This window comes from Trachemys scripta, chromosome 1, assembly GCF_013100865.1.
Source record: "Trachemys scripta elegans isolate TJP31775 chromosome 1, CAS_Tse_1.0, whole genome shotgun sequence".
In the NCBI taxonomy this organism is placed as follows: domain Eukaryota; kingdom Metazoa; phylum Chordata; order Testudines; family Emydidae; genus Trachemys; species Trachemys scripta.
In genome coordinates this window covers 216,817,290-216,835,209 of record NC_048298.1, presented here as the reverse complement: position 1 = coordinate 216,835,209, position 17,920 = coordinate 216,817,290, and the positions used below count along the sequence as shown (strand labels likewise).

Genomic DNA, 17,920 nt, shown 5'->3' with positions numbered 1-17,920 from the left:
CTTTATGTTGTGTGAGGGCTTTGTTTGAGAACAGGTTGCAAAAGCCACCTGCTTACAGAAAGAGCCTGCAATGCTTCATTGTCTCTTATTTTGTGGGAACTTAAAGGTAACATCTCCCTGCCATATATGAACCTTGGCAATCTCAAGTATTTTCGTTTTTGTACTTGCATCCCTTGTAAGGAGCACAGTGAGACAAAACAAACAAACAATTGCTCACAACCATACAATCTCACCTTGAGGGCTTTTAGCAGCCATGCAGAACAATAGCTTTAGTACTTCAAACTAGAGAATTAAAAGCAGCAAATGAAAGAACAGTATCAGTAACTGAGTGTGTAACTCAGACAATTAAAGTGCCAAATACTATTGGTTAAATTTCAGAAAGAAAAATATATAGGAGACCAAGGAGATCTTGTTGGGCTGGGTGGGTACAGCAGTCAAAACAAAGACCGCAAGGGTGCTGGAACAATTTTTATAGTGGGGGTGCCGAGAGATCTTGAACCAATCTGTAAATCAGGGGTCTCAAACTTGCGGCCCACGAGCCTCCCCAGTGTGGCCCATGGGGTTCCAGCAGTTTTGGGGCCAGGTCTCTCCCTTGGCCCCACCTGCCGCCCCTAGGCGCTCCCCCGCCAGGAGCCCCAGCAGCGCTGCGGAGCTGAGCGGCATCTGCCTGCTCGCTCTAATGGTTGCCGGCCCCTCTCTGCAGCCCAGGGGCAGGGCAGGTGCGCCCCTGCGGTCAATGGGATGCTGCGGGGGTGGTGCCTGGAGGCAGCAGCACATGGAGACCTCCCGCCCTGCCTCGCCCTGCCTTGGAGCCCCAGGTAAGCACCACACCCCTGACCCCCTCCCAGAGCCTGCACACCCCCCCACGAACCCCCTCCCATCCCCAAACTCCCTCCCCACACACTCCCCAGCCCCCAAACTCCATCCCAGAACCTGCACCCCAGACCCCCTCCCCAATCCAAACTCCCTCACAGAGCCTTAGGCAGGTGGGGGGGGCGGAGTTTTGGGGGGGCGGGTTCTGGGTGGCATGAGTGACATTGGCCCGCTGGGAGGATTTGAGGACTGGCACTGGCCCTAAGGTAAATTGAGTTTGAGACCCCTGCTGTATATAATGGAAACCACTTCAAGCCAGAGGGTGCTGCAGCACCCCCCTACCTTTAGTTCCAGCACCTATGAAAGACCAGCAAGCCAGAGGATACTCAGTTCTAATCTGAATGAAGTAATTTACTATTTGACCTTGGAGGAAATCATCTGCCTCAATCCACCTGGAAGGTTGCACAAAAGGCAGATAGCTGGGTGCTGCATCTAAGCTAAATTTTACTGCATAAATACAGGATTTTCAGAACTCTTATTACTCAATCTCATAATAGCTGGGAGTTGGTGCTCAATTCTCACTTCTCTCTAGCCACGCATTTTAAAGCCAAGATGCAATGTGCAGTACAGCATTTGCTCAGTACTGCTTTTCTTATGTTTTCATTATAACTCTTATCCAGAGAGGTGCACAATGCCCATATGAAATCAGCGGGGGATGCTTGTGCTCAGCACCTCTCTAAAAAGGTAGAAAAGGAGGGTAAAAAAAGAAAAAAGGAAATTATTAATTGAATGTTGCTGCCTGGGGTAGTGACTGGTGTAATAGAGACAACTGTCCAATACAACATCCTAGAGCGGAGAGACAGAGAGTGGAAAGGAATAAACAAAAGCAAAATTATTCTCTACACAGAATGGTTGCATCAGTATACTAAATAGATATTCAGTCTTTCTACCACAAGATTTTCTATAGCACCCATCACAACAGTATCTAAATTACTTCTGATGACAGCATGAGAAAAACAAATACCTAAAGTTACAGCTCTTTGCAATGCCATTTGTCAACAAAATGTAAAATCTCCTTTTATTTAGTTCAACTTTCTAGACCTAGGGCATGTTATACATTTCTGGTCAATTATCAGAGTACAGTGACCCGTAACTTTTACTGGTTGAAAATGAGTAACGTGATGGATAGAATTATTGGCATGTAGTTGTACAGTTCCAGCCCCACCCCCATCCCTACTCCCCACAACACACACACACACACACACACACACACACACACCCTCATTATCCATTAGATTTTAAAATAGCTACTTTAAAAAAATGACCTCTCCGAATGTCAGATTATCTTGCTCTTAGACAGACATTTGTTCAGTTTGAAATATCATACTGGGAAATATAGATTAGAAACTCAGTAATGGTGGATCATACACACTCCTGGTTTCACTGAATATATATGGTACATCTGATGGGCATTATGTCAATCACACAAATAAAATAGTTTACATGCTCAAGCTGTCTTCTATACCACCTTGACCATACTGGTGCTAAAAAAAAAAGTTTATCCTTCTAAACTGTATCTCTAGGACTTTAGCCTAGTGCATGTCAAGGTTTTAGATTATGCAACTTGATTGGTAACAAATGAATATTTTATATCAAAAGGTGATTTCAAAGACTTTGCACAAGCATGGTAGAGGGCTGTAGGGAATTTCATGTTTAAATGACAGAAATAAGGGGAAATGTGCTACCTCACCCTTTATTTGATACTTTTTAAACCAAAACTATAAAGTTGTATTTAACAGAATAAAGATGCCTATTTTTCAGGTTTCTTTAGTAGCTTAACACCAACTGATAAAACAACATGCACACAATTTAAAATAGCTTATTACAGAGAAACATTCCCATTTTTGTTAAGCTTTCTATACAGAGAAGATCATTTTTATAATAGCATAAAAACATAAAATGCTGTATTAGCATATTGTTAAACACATTTGAAAATATTTTTGAAAATGGAAAATGTAATCTTGCCATTGAAAATTTAAGCATCTGTTCCAACTCTCAAGAACGTATCAACTCACATACCCACCGATGGATTTCGCCCTAGTTCTTTTGGCTGATACATTGCTGTAGAGAAAGACCGCGTTGACCCACTCAAAAAATACTGACAGGCCAAAAAGGCCAGATGGTAACAGCTACCACTATCCTAGTAATCTTGGAGCAGTACTGTGACTGTGTCTGTAACTGTGAGACAGTGGACGCTGAAACACAACAGGAAAATCTACCCTACAATTCCAGGAAAACCAGCTCCACCTAATCACCTCCGCCAGAGTTCAAGAATCAAAAATCCTTCAGCAATCCAGATGCCTTAGTCACTGACCCTAAAGCAAAATCTCTCTCAGCATTCAACTTAAATTGAGTGAAAAAGCAATGAGGATCAGATTCTCTCACAGAGCTTCTGTATAACCTATCCAACAATGATGGCTTGTAATAAGGACATTGGGCTACACTGCCACATAACTTGAACAAGTGGAAGCTCAGCCTGCTGTGTAATTAATCCAGAGCTGAATAATGAATTGTAGCTCCCATGCCTGTAAAGGAGACTGACCTGAACTGGCAAAACCTGTCACACAATGTGAACAGTACAGAACTTTTCTTCTTCACAGAATGTAGAACTCTACAGGACAAAAATGACAAATGATTCCCCTGCTATTTTTATTATTTTCTCCACGTAGTATTAAAAAATACATCACATAAACAAAGCCTGGCAGGAGTTCACCTAAAGGCTGGGGCAGCTGCATGAAACACCTAAATGTATTTATTGGGAAGGGAATTCTTTCCTGTACAACAGCAATAAGCCACCTCTTTTAGTTTAGGAGGTGAAACACCGGCTGATAGCAGTTGTGTAAAAAATGTTGCTAAATTATCAGTGTGCAAGTGAACAACCCGCAAGAGTAAACTACAGATTAACCCAAAAGCACCATTTAAAATGGCTGATTGTAATCCTGACTGATTTGATATTACACCAGACATTTGGACTCCAACGAAGGTGTTAAAAAATTCATGTTAAAGTGGAAACAGCAGGAAAGAATTGCTTCCTGGTGTTTTCTGTTTTTCATGTTGCAAGGACTTCTTTCATGCAGTTGCAGCACAGCATAGTGAAAGCAAACATACCTCAGATGTTTGGCCGTAAGGATGCAAAACAAACATTCTCTTTGGTCTCTTTCCCCACATGAGTCTGTATTTTGTTCACAATGGAATAATAAACATTGTGATTATTTAATTTCCTATGCATTTCATTTCCTTTAAACAATGGATTGGAGACCTTATCGACGTACTTTATTCAGATTTTTTTAAGGATTTCTCCTTTTGAAGCTTTTCCACTGTGAATAAATTAGAGTCACTGAAGAAGAAGACTGGATCGTGAGTCTTCTACATGCCTGGTGAGTGCAATAGAATTAGTCTCAGGCTTGGATTATCTCTCTAGCCCAAATGACTCTTTGAAAGAGTGAGTGAACAAGTGAGAATGAGCACACGCTCATGAGAATGACATTGTTGCCTGGTGGTTAGAGCACTGAGTTGTGAGACCCAGGATCTACTCCCTCTGCTCCACTGACTCTCGTTATTTATTCAGATTGCAACAGCTTCAACAGGACAGAATCTCAGGGAGTCCTGCAGCCCAAAGAGTAGGGCACTCACCTGAGAGGTGGCAGATGCTTGCTCAGATTCTTTCTTCCCATCAGGCAGAGTGGGGACTTGGATTGTGTGTCTCCAACATGCCAGGTGAGTACCCTAATCACTGGGCTAAAAGTTATGAGGGAAGTTACCTTCCTCTTTACCATCTTCTTGCTAACAGTGTAGGCACTTACCACCAAGAGACCTTTTGCAACTGAGAATCCCAAGGCATCTCCCTGGAGCCAGGACTTAGGCACCTATCTCTGATAGGGGCACGCATCCTTCTCATTGGCATTGCTTAGGTGGCATGCTAGCTTTTGTGAATCTCACTCTAAGGAGCCTATTCTCTCCTTATTCATTGTATAAGGTGCCTAACTCAGGTTTTGTGAATCACAGTGATTTTCTAGGTGCCTAACTCCTTTTGTGCATTAAGCACTTTACTTCTCTGTGCCTCAATTCCCGACCGATAAAACAGGGATAGCAGCACTATCCTACCTCACAGGGTTGTTGTGACAACAAGCACAATAAAAACAGTGAGGTACTCAGACATTATGGTAATGGGGGCCAAACAGTTAGATAAGGTAAATTAGAAAGGGAGATTTGCATAGTGGTGTTTTGGATAAAGATGATTCTATTGAACCGGTTACACAAAATAAGAACATTAAAGTTTCTACTGTCCCCCTTTTAAAGATGTGTAACAGGAGCAAAGGATAGTGGGAGAAGGTTGCCTCAGTTCTAACCAAACAGCTTTTGATCTGAACTCACTTGTGTGATTAAAAATGTGCATTTTTGTATACATTCAGTGAGAGAGCCATTGAGGGCTTAATCCTTCTCACTTTACTCTCATGAGTTGACCATAGACTTCAGTGGGGTTATTCATGTATTTACAGGATCAGGCCCTTATGCCGCAAACTGGATTTCTGGAACAGCTTTATGCTCACTGTGTGGGACAACTTCCAGGTGGGGAAATACCATTGTGCAAACAAATGTATGGGTGGTCAATATGAAAAGAGAAGGAGAAAGGAAAAATGTACAAGAGAAAAATCAAAGAATTTTCCCCCCAAAGCAAATATTTCTACTGTGTCCCCTGGCCACATTAGCATCTCCTAGTTATTCAGCAGCTTTAACTTAAGCTAAATCATGCATCTAATGGACTGTTCACCTCATCTCTCCTTCTGATCTGTCACCTGCTGCCCTTCCCTTAACTCAGCATTTTAAACATTAAACAGACACTTTTCTGGAAGTGTATGCTAGCCCCCACTTTGTATTCATTTCCTATTGATATTCATGATATTCTGTGGACCGGGAGCAGTATCCCAGAAGTACACTTTCCCAACCCTTAGACATCAAAGGCAAGTCTTTAACCCACAACACAGTCAAAATAATTTTTAAATGAGGAAAAGCACATCTTTCTGATGACTGGATCTCCAGTGCTTTTGCTCGTCAACACCTTGGTTATGCAAAATACAGGGCCATCCACAACACCTCTGTATGGAGAGGATTTGACACAACAGGATTCTGCTGAGCAAGTAGGGTTGCCACTTGTCCAGTTTTCACCCGGACAGTCTGGATTTCAGCTTGTGCGTCCAGGTGCCATTTGACTGATGTCCAGTTTTTTTGATCTGGGGGGTGGGGGAGAGGCGGAGCAGGGGTTGGGGACTCAGGGGTCCAGTTACCAGCCATTAGAAAGATGGCAACCTTATGAGCAAGGGAGCCCAGATTTTATGGGATCCCAGACTGTTGCTCCCTGCCCACCATGGAACTGCGCTCCACAGCAGGCTCCCTGTGCCCAGGCAAGCACAAAGCTTTTAGGTGAAGAAGCAGACCAAGAGGGGAGTGGGATGTGAACAGTGGGTCATGGATCAAACCCATGGAAGAGGAGTGCCAGAAGTGGCTGTTGATCAACTCCCCAGAGCACAGGATTCCAATCCCATGGAACTCTGCACTCCAGAGACCAGTTATTTGGGCTTTGTGCTGAAGGCAGATTGCTCAGACGTTATGCTGGTGAGCAAGGTATAAATACCCAGACAGACTGAAGAAGATTCAAAAACAATTTCATATGTCAGTATTTCAATAGGTTAAAATATTTTCCATGTATGAACATTACACTATGCTTTTTTGGGGCGGGAGGGGGTTGCATATTTTCAAGGCAAAAGTCACCTTTGGTCAGAAGATGGAATGTATTTTTGCCCGTTTCTGCTTGGAAGAGCTCAATTTGGACTCATTTTTCTGATTTATTTTTATATCATTCCAGAATTTTTCATGGGAGTGCACCCGTTTTCAAGTTTAAAAAATGCCAACGTTTTTGAAATTTGAAGTACTTTTGCATTTTTTCCTGATTTGGGGGTGGGGGGGGACAAAACTATTTATAGCTTGAGAGATACTGCCAGGTATCAGACAGCTGATATTCCAAGCCACCAGTCCCTATGCAGGGTGCAGCCACATAGTACAGTGAGATCAGGGCAGAGCCACATCAATATAATATTAACAATAAAATAAAAGTTTCAGGGAGGCTGACATTTAAGAATAGTGTTTGCTAGCTTACATGTCCGCAGTTTGTGTTTTTGGTCAAGTGTAAGGATGCTTACACACATGCTGATTTATTCATGTGCACAGCTAGATGGAGACAGTGAAAATGCTATTCCTTCAATTTCTGAGAAAGTTTCTTTGGAAGTAAAATGATTGTTCAAGAAGAAAATCAAATGTCCTAGTTTCCCTGTCATGTTCAGCTTATGCCAGGTGAACACAGCGTGGGGGCTGTGAGGGAGCCAGTTTTGGCTCTCTGATTCTCTCACTGGCCAAACATGAAGGCTAGAATAGCCTCACAGCTGCTCTAAACAGCACGTTCCTAGAGATCTAGGGCTCTTCTGCCAGTTGGGGATTCACAGAGTGCATTGCTCTATGGCCACTTCTCCTGCCCATCCCAGATATGCTCCTGGTACCTGAGGCCGAGAGAGAAGGAGGCATGGGAGCTGGCCCTGCAACCATGCCAGGGGCATCTGCACTTTGGGACTTGCATGAGGTTTGCACTCCCTTTGTGTAGTAAGAGAGTAGGGTAGGATTGAGAATCCAACCAGTCACTAGAGGCCACATTCAGAACTAGTGTCATAGGAAATGCAACTCCCTTGATGGAAATTTCCCATGGAAGGTGGATGGCTTCTTTATACCAAACTGCTTTACGTGGCTGTTTTATGCTACACTCTCATTATTATGGGCTCCTTTAAATGGCTGCTTCATAGCACAGTCTCCTGTTGTCAGATACACCCCCACCTTTTGCTCTCTCAGCTTAGAAAAAGGATAGGTAACTACATTAAAATGATACATTACTTTGCCATTTATACTCCCTTGCAAATTACACTAGCATTTAAGTAAACTTTGAATTTGGTCCAATGAGTCCTACTAAAAGTGACCATTTTATTACAACTCTCTGGAGCCTGGCAAACTTTAATTTCAATAACAGCATGTGCTCTTTGGCCGTCTTTGTGACTCACTGAAGGAACAATTGTATGGTACTTGATTCACATAAAATGACTAGATTATGAATTGCACCATCAAATATTAGATTTCCTTTGCTCAAACAAGCATCTTTCTAAACTTCAAAGTGAGCCATTCACAAAAACTCTCCTCATTCACAATACATTGAAGTTACTTGTAATCTTGGAGGAAAAAAAAAAAATGAAAAGCTACCACCCCATCCGGCTTAACTATTATATGGGACATGCTTTTAACATTCCCCTGTGATCAATGGAGCCATGAGCTCAGCAACTGTGTTTTCTTTTTTGCCTAGAGATGAAGAGGAATAATTCCTTTTGTTAGGTAGTTAAACTGACAGTAAAGCACTGAATTCTAGTTTGACCACTTGAAAGACAGGGAATGATTAGAAAAGCAGTAATGAAAAGGGTGACAGATCCCTCGTATTGAAAAAAAGAACATGAGGAATAGAACTGTGCATGTTCCTATGTAGTGAACAGAGGTGGCATACTCTCTTACTCAGACCAGTGGAGAAAAATCCCATAAGAATGAGGCTGTTCTATTTGACTCCTCTTACAGCAACGAGGCCGCCCAAAAACAACATGGCGAAGAGCTGTGGAAGCTGAGCTGAAAAACCTGGGGCACAGCAGGGAGAACCATTGAAAGACTTGCCAGAAACAGAAAGGAGTGGAGGAGCTTCGTCACTGCCCTAAATCTAAATGCCAGAGGTGTAATAGGAACATCATGATGATGATGATGATGATGGTGAGTACAGCAACTCCGCAATATAAACAACGCACTGCAACTTCTGCTCAGCATCACCACCTGAAAAACCTTTTGCAGTGAATAAGTAACAAGAGCTTGTGTAAACTGCTTTAAAGCAATATGAATATCCAAATGTGGTTCAGTCTGAAACACAAACCACAAAGGCTGGGATTATCAAAGGAGCCTTAGGGAGTTGGAGTTCTAGCTGAAATGTTTGGAAATTAATACAACCCTAGACTACATTTGGGATTAGAGACTGACTCTAAACCTCAAATCCAAATATCCTCAAACCTTGGGCAAGTTTGAATCCCAGTCCCAACTTTGCGGCCTCTGCTCATGCCTCATTTGAATATTGTGTTACCTTCCCTTGGTGTGATGTGCCTTAAACCTTAACCCAGCATTGGCCCCCCTCTTTAATAAATGCTTTACAATGATGAGCTCCGATTTCACTTACCCGCAAGCTTTTCTGATTCAACATATTGGGATGTAAGGCTTGCATGCATTTACTAGGGCAGTCCTACTCTAGTCTATTCAGATTCTCATACCACAACAACCACTATGGTATCTCAATGCCCTAAAATTTCTATTCTTAAAAGGTTGAAACCTAATGTTGAGAACAAAACTGATTTAATATTTGGTATGAAAAGCTTCTACGCTAACAGTAAACAAAGTATATATTTTAGCATAATACCAGATTTTTAGTTTTGCTGTATACAATAGTGATATCTCAGTGTTATAAATTGGAAAGGATTGTTTTATAAAGAGCATATTTAAAATTTTTGTTCATGTTATATGGGACAACTAGTATTGTGTGTCCAACTCTCTTTGTTTCCTGGTAAATACGGGATTTTTTTTTTTTCCTAAAAGAAGTTTAAAGATTGGAAATTCTCTAGATCACTGTTCTGGATAATTTAGGTCTCATCTCATTTCTGGTTGGGGATTCAATACAGTCAACTGATAGGTATTGACTTCTTCTCTGCACCCTACTTCAACTGATTGGGTAACTATTTAAAAAAAAAAAAAAGAATGACAAGGTCTTCTGTTCCTCTACCCTGGAAGATCCAGGATTACGATATTATCCTATGATTCTCTGAAAACAATTTCCTGGTTTTTACTATGAGTGCACTGAGATAAATCAGTGATCAGTGCATAGTTTAGGTTCACTGGTTAGTTCTTTTGTACCTTTTGGTCTGTTGTTCAAGCCTGCCTCCAGTTTTCCATGTATGTAACCATTTCAAGAAGATAGTTAACTTTTTGTTCTGCTTGGCTAACTATTCTGTAGCGATGACCATTTTTAAAATTAATCTCTACAACACTCTAAACTGTGCCTGTTCTTGATCTGCTGACCCCCTCCTCCCTCACTCAATGGATGGATGGATGGGCCCACTCTCAATCTGACACCAAAGCAGGTCTAGGAGGGAAGGGACTCAAATGGTCAAAAATGAGCCTGTGCATTCTCTTCATTCTTTGACTGCAAGTTCAACATGTCTCTTAAAACCTCCAATCTTGAAGCTGATGAGAGCTTTGGGTATACAAAGAATGCAGGATCAGCTCCAAAGTTTCTTCACAAAGAGGGATATGTTACAGTAATGTCATATCAGCACTGTAATCAGCACAGATGGATCTGACACTGGCCATTTGGACTTGGTAATAAGTCCCAAGAAGTTATTTGGAATGACTCAGCCACCGCATTTTCCTGGCCAAGTCCTGCTGCATTCTTCCATCCCACACATATTTCCTACAGGCTGCACTTTTTCTGATGAAAATTAATATTTTTATATTACTACATCATTCAAAAGCCCATTGCGTGACAAAACTATTTCCATTATCAGCATCTCATTTTAATTACAAATTAAGAGCCTGATACTGAAAATCTTTTTTTCCACATTGTAACTAAACCCTATGCAGCAGATAAGGAAATATCCACTAGCTAGAAGTAGTACCAGGGGCCTTATCCGGTCTGCAGATACTAGAGGGAATCTCTCTCTCTCTCTCTCTCACACACACACACACAGTTCTCCCACCCCAATCCCACAAACACACACCCATTAACTTTACTATTGTGGGACTACTCACAATGGTGAAGTTAAGCATGTGCCTAAGTGTTTGCAGGATTAGGACCAAAGCAAGTATATTTTAATGTAATGAGTCCTTAGTCCCAAGAGTATGTCTTCAGTTGATATTCCTATATTAATTTTAAATATATAAACAGCTCTCTCTCTCTGTGTGTGTGTGTGCAATGCATTAGGAAAAGGAACTGAATGTGCATGTAGTACAGTAGTAAAAGAAGAGCCAGGTGCTTTAATTAAAAACCAAAAGACCCAATCCTGCAAACTCTTCAGATGTACATTTGAGATATCTTTACTTAAGAGCACAGTCCCTTTGAACTGAGTACAGACCACTTGTGAGAGAGTCTACTGGATGGGGCCCTTCAGTTTTCTAATTCAAACACACACATGCATTCTAATCCCGTAGGCAAGCAAAGAGATGAAACTCTACATAAAGTAACAACAGGAATATACACCTACAGTCTCCTTGAGGAGGAAAATGGAGATTAAGTTCTGTTAAATACAAAGCATGTTAAGTAAGTTTTAATTGTCATTTTAAGTGATGACCTAAAGCAGGTACAATGATTTGTTCAGACAAGATGGATCCAAATTCATACCACCAAAAGGCAGCAGAAGAGAGGCAGGCATTGCCGATCCATGCTTGGTTTATCTGCATTTATCTGACTCTCCAAAAGAAATATAAATCATGGTAATACATTTCATATTATCTTGTATATGCACTGTTGGCCTATTCATCTGATTTTTCTGCCATACAAATAAAAAACAGAATTCATAAACTGATATGCATTGTAAAAGGCATAATCTCTCTTGGTCTTTCCTACAAAATTCAGGTTGTAAGTCATGGGTTCAGTATGGCTGGAATAATTTGATAAACATAAAGCACTAATTAATCCCATCAACCATACTCTCTCCTCAAATATTTGTGATTTAAAAGGAATCCTCAATTACACTTGCTTGTGTCATTCTCTTTATTTTCTCTTGTGTGTCTTTGTCAGGTTAGAACACCCAAAGCAAGGAAGGATAGGCAATGTCCAATACAAAGTTACCGACTGTGGAATAGGCAGTTTGGGTTGACTGATACATCTGCAACCGCTGTGATGTGTTTTCCTCCCCTATGGCAGGGGATTGCTTCAAGAATCACCTGCCACCAAGGATGCAGGCTCTCACAAGCGTACCAGTTCTCAGTATTCTGTGACTGTACTGTTATTTTAAAGGAATTTCCTAAAGAACAACATATACCAAGAGGCAAGAAAACAAAATGTAATATTGTTTCCTTTTCTTCCTTTCTTCCAGAGCATCTCCTGCAGCTCTAATGTATCCTGAAGTAGGGTGATGTCATAAAAACTAAAAACACGCCTCTGTGTTCATATAAAGTATATTCAATCTCAAAGGATTAGTAATTAAAAAGGGGGGGCACCCTTCCAGAATGGCCCTGGCCCATTACTAATGCTTCAAGAAAACTTGGCCAATCAAGGAGAGTAACAATTGTTATCTTGGGCAACACCAGGAAATGAACATGAGTCTCTACTGCCTGAACTGAAGGATGAAGTCTCTTAGCTGGTAGCTATGGTAGACTTATGTCTTCTGTAAATCAGGAGAGAGGGGTGCCCAATACACTGAACTACAGGTTCTAGAAATTCACCTAAAAATGATAGAAAAAGATATTAACACTAAGGAGCAAACAGACTAATGCCTAATAACCCAGCTGAAAGAGAACAATTATTTTTTGTCTCTTTTGTGTCCATTGTATCATAATCTATTTAGAATATAACCTCTTTGGGGGAGGGACTGTCTTTTTGACATGTGTGTGCAGAACACCTAGCACAAAGGGGCTGTACCACCATATATATAATATTAATTGTAAATTTAATTGCCCAAAGCATTCACTGTGACTTATAATAGTCTGATGTACCAGGCAGCCTTCAAGTTGAATAGAGACAATGAAAGCTATTTTAAAGCTAATCCAAGCATGCACAAGATGTGGTTAGTGACATAAACCAATTTCTGTAGCAAAATCCACTATTTTCAGAAAGTCTACCAGTCTTCTATATTCTTGTTTTTGTCTCTTGTCTATATTCTTGTCAGCCTTGTATGCATCAGCTCAGCCATGAAAGACTGCTCTATTCCTCGCTTGCTATCTCATATCCTCTTGATCCAAATACTGCCAACCGGGCTCAGAATTGCTCCTCATGCTTGAAGCAATCAGACATACAAGCTGCTGTTACCGTAGCTGCAACTCTCCAAATGGTATTTATCCTTCCACATTCCAGAGAGTAACCACAACGCTTCAACAACAGAAATCTCTGGTAGGGCTGAGCAAAATAAATAAATAAAATTCCAAGCCAGGCCATTGGATTCTTCTGAACTAAGAGAATCTGTGTGTGAATTCAGTGTCATTTTTGTGGCACAAAGCGATGACATTTGAATTCTGATTTCATCGTGTCACAGTGCCAGATGAGAAGAAACCACAATCCAGAGCTTGGATGAAAGGACAGGGCATATTCATTAAGAAGCAGTTAGCCAAAAATAACCTTTTCTTCTGGGAACCCAACCTGAGTGTTAGCCAGTTCACACAGCTGGCTTGTTTAATCTTCAGATCATGGAGTCCACTGGGCTGGCATGCTGATGTAAATGTCATTTACACTTTGCATTATCACATCATCATGGCAGCTAGAAACCAAGCCTTTTGAGGCCCACCCCACCCAGCTAGCCATCCTAAAACAACTGCAAATTCCTCGCCTAGATATGTCAAAGTTAAGTCAACTTATATTTTGAGGTGAGCAAGAGCCCTTTTGGCTTCTGTCCTCATTTCTTTGAGAACTCTCCTAACGGAATAAGAACACTAAACACTTCCACCTCAGTTCCCAGAAAGAATCAATACGTGGGTTTGTTTAATGCAGAAGCTGGAAAAAAGAACAAAGCTAAAGTGTGTTTTTTATTTCTACTGACAGATAAACTAAATGCACTCACTGTGCCTCGCGAAGGAGATTGCAACACTGAGGGCTCAGTCCTGTCCAGTTCTGCAGCATGCTCCATTTCTTAACAGTTCCTCATTGGCATGTACATGCACAAGTGCAGTAATTTGTCAAAGGGCAGAATCAAGCTTGTATTATAAATCCACTCTATGAGTGAAATTGCTGTCCTTTTTCTGATCAATACTTGTTGTGCCTAGGACAAGATGAGTTGGAGAGTATGAAAATGACTAGATCAGAAAGGAGCAAGGGTTGTGAAAATACAGAAGAAGATATTCTTGCATAGATTTATTTAACTTTCATATTCTCTCTCTTTCTGCCACATTCAAAGATATTGTTTAAGGGCTTTCTGCTTTAAAGGAGGGAAAGAGAAAGAAGAAAAATAACTCATGCCATAAACATTAAGTAGATTTAGTGTTTTATTGCGGGATTTAGCAGAGGGAGAAGCTGATTTGTGAGGAGAAAGCCTTCTGAAAGCACAAATCTCTTTAATAGTAGGAAGGGAATATCTAATTTGTCCAACATTTTCATAAATTATATGTTCTCTTTTTCAGTTTTCCCATGGTGCAATGTCCCTTTTTATAAATAATACAGGCGCCTGGTTTTCTATTAAACATGGGCTCCCCAGAGTTTCTGCACCAAAATCACAGATCTGGTTTGGCCAGGAAAGAAGTGTGAAGAGCCACCGACATAGCAGGTTTCCCATTGCACCGACCCTAAGAATTCCCTTTTGTGGGCTTCCTGCTCCAGAGAGTATAAGAGGCACCATTTGAATGGTGTCTGAGTATTCCCACAAACACAGACTGCTGCAAACAGACTGGGTCTGATTTCAGTAATACCCCAAAATTACTGATTAAGAAAGTGGGAGCTGTGGGGGCTCAGCTCCTTTGAAAATCAGACCCAGCCACTGCAGTAACCACAGGCTTCCCTCTGTTAAAGCTCTATGTAAACAGCTACACCCAGGAAGCAATTGGTATCATCAAAAATTTTGTTAGTCATATAAAACCCAGAAATGATACTACATATTCCTGAATGCCATCTACTGGCATTTTATCTAGTAACTAACTATTTACATGTATATAGGTTCTATTACAGAGCACTCCTATAACAACTTTCTGTGCCTCCTGGATATGTCTACAGAAAGGGGCTCAGGACACAACCAGACTGTGGAATCTCCAGCAAGCGTCTCCTGGGAGCAGCGGTGAAAGTAAGCCGGTATGGCGTACCGCTAAGAAAGTGCGGCGGCGTACCAGTAAGAAAGTGGCCGAAGCATTCAGTACCAGCTTACTTTCACCTCGGCTTGGCTGCATAACAGCTTAAACTCAGCTAATGTTATATCCCCAGTTCAGCCCGCAGGATTAGGGGCCATTTCTGGCATCCTTATTTATTTCACAGTTGTTGGTGTGACCAGGGGCAGTTTTTTTCTGCCCTGGAACCAATACACAATAAAATCGGGGTCCATGTCTGAGTTCAAGTCTATCCCTCCACTGTGCCATTTTTTTTAAAAATGGCTGGTAATGGGGGGTCAAAACCCCCACTCCAGGAGGATGGATGCAATGCCCAAATTGCCAGCAGATCTTCTTTGAAATGTTGCTTTTAAAAAAAATGGAGAACATGGTGGGAAGATGTGTCATTGGGGCTTATTTTTGGCAAACTAATTTTGCTAAAGCAACAAAAGAATCACAGGGAAAGCAATTAGCCTGACAGACAAAACCACAAAGAGATCGGAGGGGAAAACTGGATGTTTAGGGAAATTATTGTGCTGCCTTTGAAAGAAAAATAGTTTCCACCTGATTTATAGAATGAATTAAACACCTGAAATGTCATTAAGACATATGAGCACAATCTCAGATCTCTTTCTGCTTTGTTTCAGTGTCCTGACTCTCTCTGTAACTTGCAGGGTTGTGGGAGTTGTGTTTGTTTAGGTGGAAATGATCCTCATTTTTAAATTAAGACAAAACAAAAAAATAATGTTTCCATTTTAGGAACAAACCAAAACAATAAAACTGCAAAAATCTGGGTTTGTAAATTGCTAGCGAATGGCTGTCTTCATTTTAGATTTTAACCCAGAGGCTGAATTTGACAAAATTTTCTCTAAGTATCTCATGAAGGCTATTTCTATTTGTCCTTCATTCACTTCTATCCTTCACCCTACTAGCCACCCTTTGGTGTGCCCCCTGTGCCCTTTTATGCTCCTGGGAGATTAGAACAGTCCTTGAGATCTGTTAGCTTGCTGGGAAATAGGGAGGGTCTGGGGCACTGGCGGGCATAATGCAGCCCTTTGCACCTGGCTGGCTGGTTGTGGTTTGCCTCGGCTACTCCTTGGCGGACCCAGCCCAGCACCAGGTGCAGCTGCTAGCTCTCTGCAGCCAGCAGCCGGCGAGAACTGGTTGCTGGGGTGGCTGCTGGTCCGCAGCAGCTGCATTGTGACATTCTGTCCTTGTGCAAGCGGATACCGATTCCAGCGGCCAGGCGCATTCTTCAGCTGCACAGCCTGGGACTCTGGAGTGGGGAGGGCACCTTTGAGGGGTGCGGGGGAGTGTTTCCACAGCTAACACCCGGGAACTTCTGCAAGAGGCAAGGTCTGGCTGTGTGCTAGTGCATCTGTGGGCGCCCAGCTTTCGGGTTGCTGCTTAATGGTGTCCTGCCCCGGGGGGGGGGCTGCTTGTCCTACAGTGAAAAGCCATCTTTTTTGAGAAATCCATCCACACTGTACATATATACACACACACACACACACACACACACACACAAAATAATATATGGATGAGAGAGATAAATAGGTATATAGATCTGTCAAGCAAGACGATTTTGGTTTCACAGGAAGATGTCCACATGGTTGTTCCAAACGTTCGCTTTTGAGTGCCATACTGCCATCATAGTAACCGCGCTTGCTTCTTATTGGTCAAGTCTGTCTTGTCAGGCGCCAATTTACAGTATGACAGTACATGGGAAAAAATGCCACCTAAGAATATACACGTTCAACAGACCCTAACAGGTGTTTGGACGTAAAATTGAGGAAATGAGGATTGTCAGTCAAAAAGAACAGCAACAAATGAAGAAGCTGAAAGTCATCTACAGGGAAAAAACGCTGACACTTTTACACCTTTGTCATGTGGTGAGCCACAGCCACCACAAAGAGAGGAGACAAATGAAACTGCTGAACTGCCAGGTAAGAAAACTGAGACTCAACCACCATATCCTGCTGTGTGGTCAAAAATGCAATTTGAGAAGTTCAAAAAAACAAACAAACCACTACTGCCTTTTTGCTTCGGGCGGTAAACTTGGGTGCACAGTATGTCATGACATTTCCGATTTGAAGATGCATGCTGCAAGACGGGTTAACAGCTCTCCAAACTGGGCCTCTTGTGAAATATCCTCATACGGAAAGAATAAAGAGACAGAGCTGTCCTCCCTTCGCAAAAAAATAAATGAAGATAAGAAATCGGCAGCTCACCTGGAGGCTGAAAAAATTCAAGCCATGGCTAAAAAAGAAACTCTTCTTAATCCGAATGCTAAAAGTGAAGAAGCAGCATTTGAAATTACTGCTTGTGTATTCCGCACAGTTTATTACATAGGCAAAACAAATCAACCACCCAGTGACCACACAGTGACTACGAGAGCCTCATTGACCTACAGCAAATCAATGGAACTAAAATGGGGCATTTGTTGCATAGTAGAATAGTTTGTGTAGACATAATCATATATCCACTGAAATGAATAAGAGAATTGTCAACAAAATCAACAATAAGTCAAATATTATAGTACTTGTCAATGAATCAACTACTCTCGCTGGAAACTCGACTCTCATCATTTTTTTGAAAGCCAGGATAGATGGAATTATGAGGCCACTTACGTTTCCTCTGGACTTGATTGAGCTGCAAAGTACAATAGCAGCAGCCATTAAAGGGGAAATTTTAAAATGCTTGCTGCGTTGTGAGTTCACTAAAGAACTATTATTGGAAGTGTTGATCAGCTTTTGTAGTGATAGCACGAATGTGATGTTAGGAGTCAAAGCTGGTGTTTGGAAACTACTACAAATGGACTTTCCTAATGTGATATTATGGGATTGCCTCAACCATAGACTGGAACTTGCTGTTGATGTCACCAGAGGTACAAATGACTAAGGCTTTTTTGGATGCATTATATTCCTTGTACAGT

The 17,920-nt window shown here is 41.6% G+C and overlaps 1 protein-coding gene and 1 long non-coding RNA gene across 10 annotated transcripts in view; one reads left to right on the top strand and one right to left on the bottom strand.

The window, feature by feature from the left end:
- The window catches only part of MID1 (midline 1), a 329,164-nt gene that overhangs the window by 142,630 nt on the left and 168,614 nt on the right, over positions 1-17,920 (bottom strand). Inside the window, exon 1 of one of the 8 annotated variants that reach the window (XM_034757137.1) lies at positions 2,897-3,061. The exons of 6 other annotated variants lie outside the window; for them this stretch is intronic. The gene's annotated coding sequence lies outside the window, so the exon portion shown is untranslated. Of the gene's footprint in view, positions 1-2,896; positions 3,062-17,920 lie in introns of those variants that run through there. One more of the 8 variants, XM_034757183.1, reaches the window with a different exon arrangement.
- On the top strand, positions 4,036-10,711 carry LOC117870021. Of its 2 annotated transcripts, none has more exons than XR_004643873.1 (3): positions 4,036-4,250; positions 4,442-4,590; positions 8,533-10,711. It is a non-coding gene; the product is annotated as an uncharacterized LOC117870021 (long non-coding RNA). The 2 variants fall into 2 exon arrangements; XR_004643874.1 differs by lacking the exon at positions 8,533-10,711 and adding an exon at positions 5,373-5,470.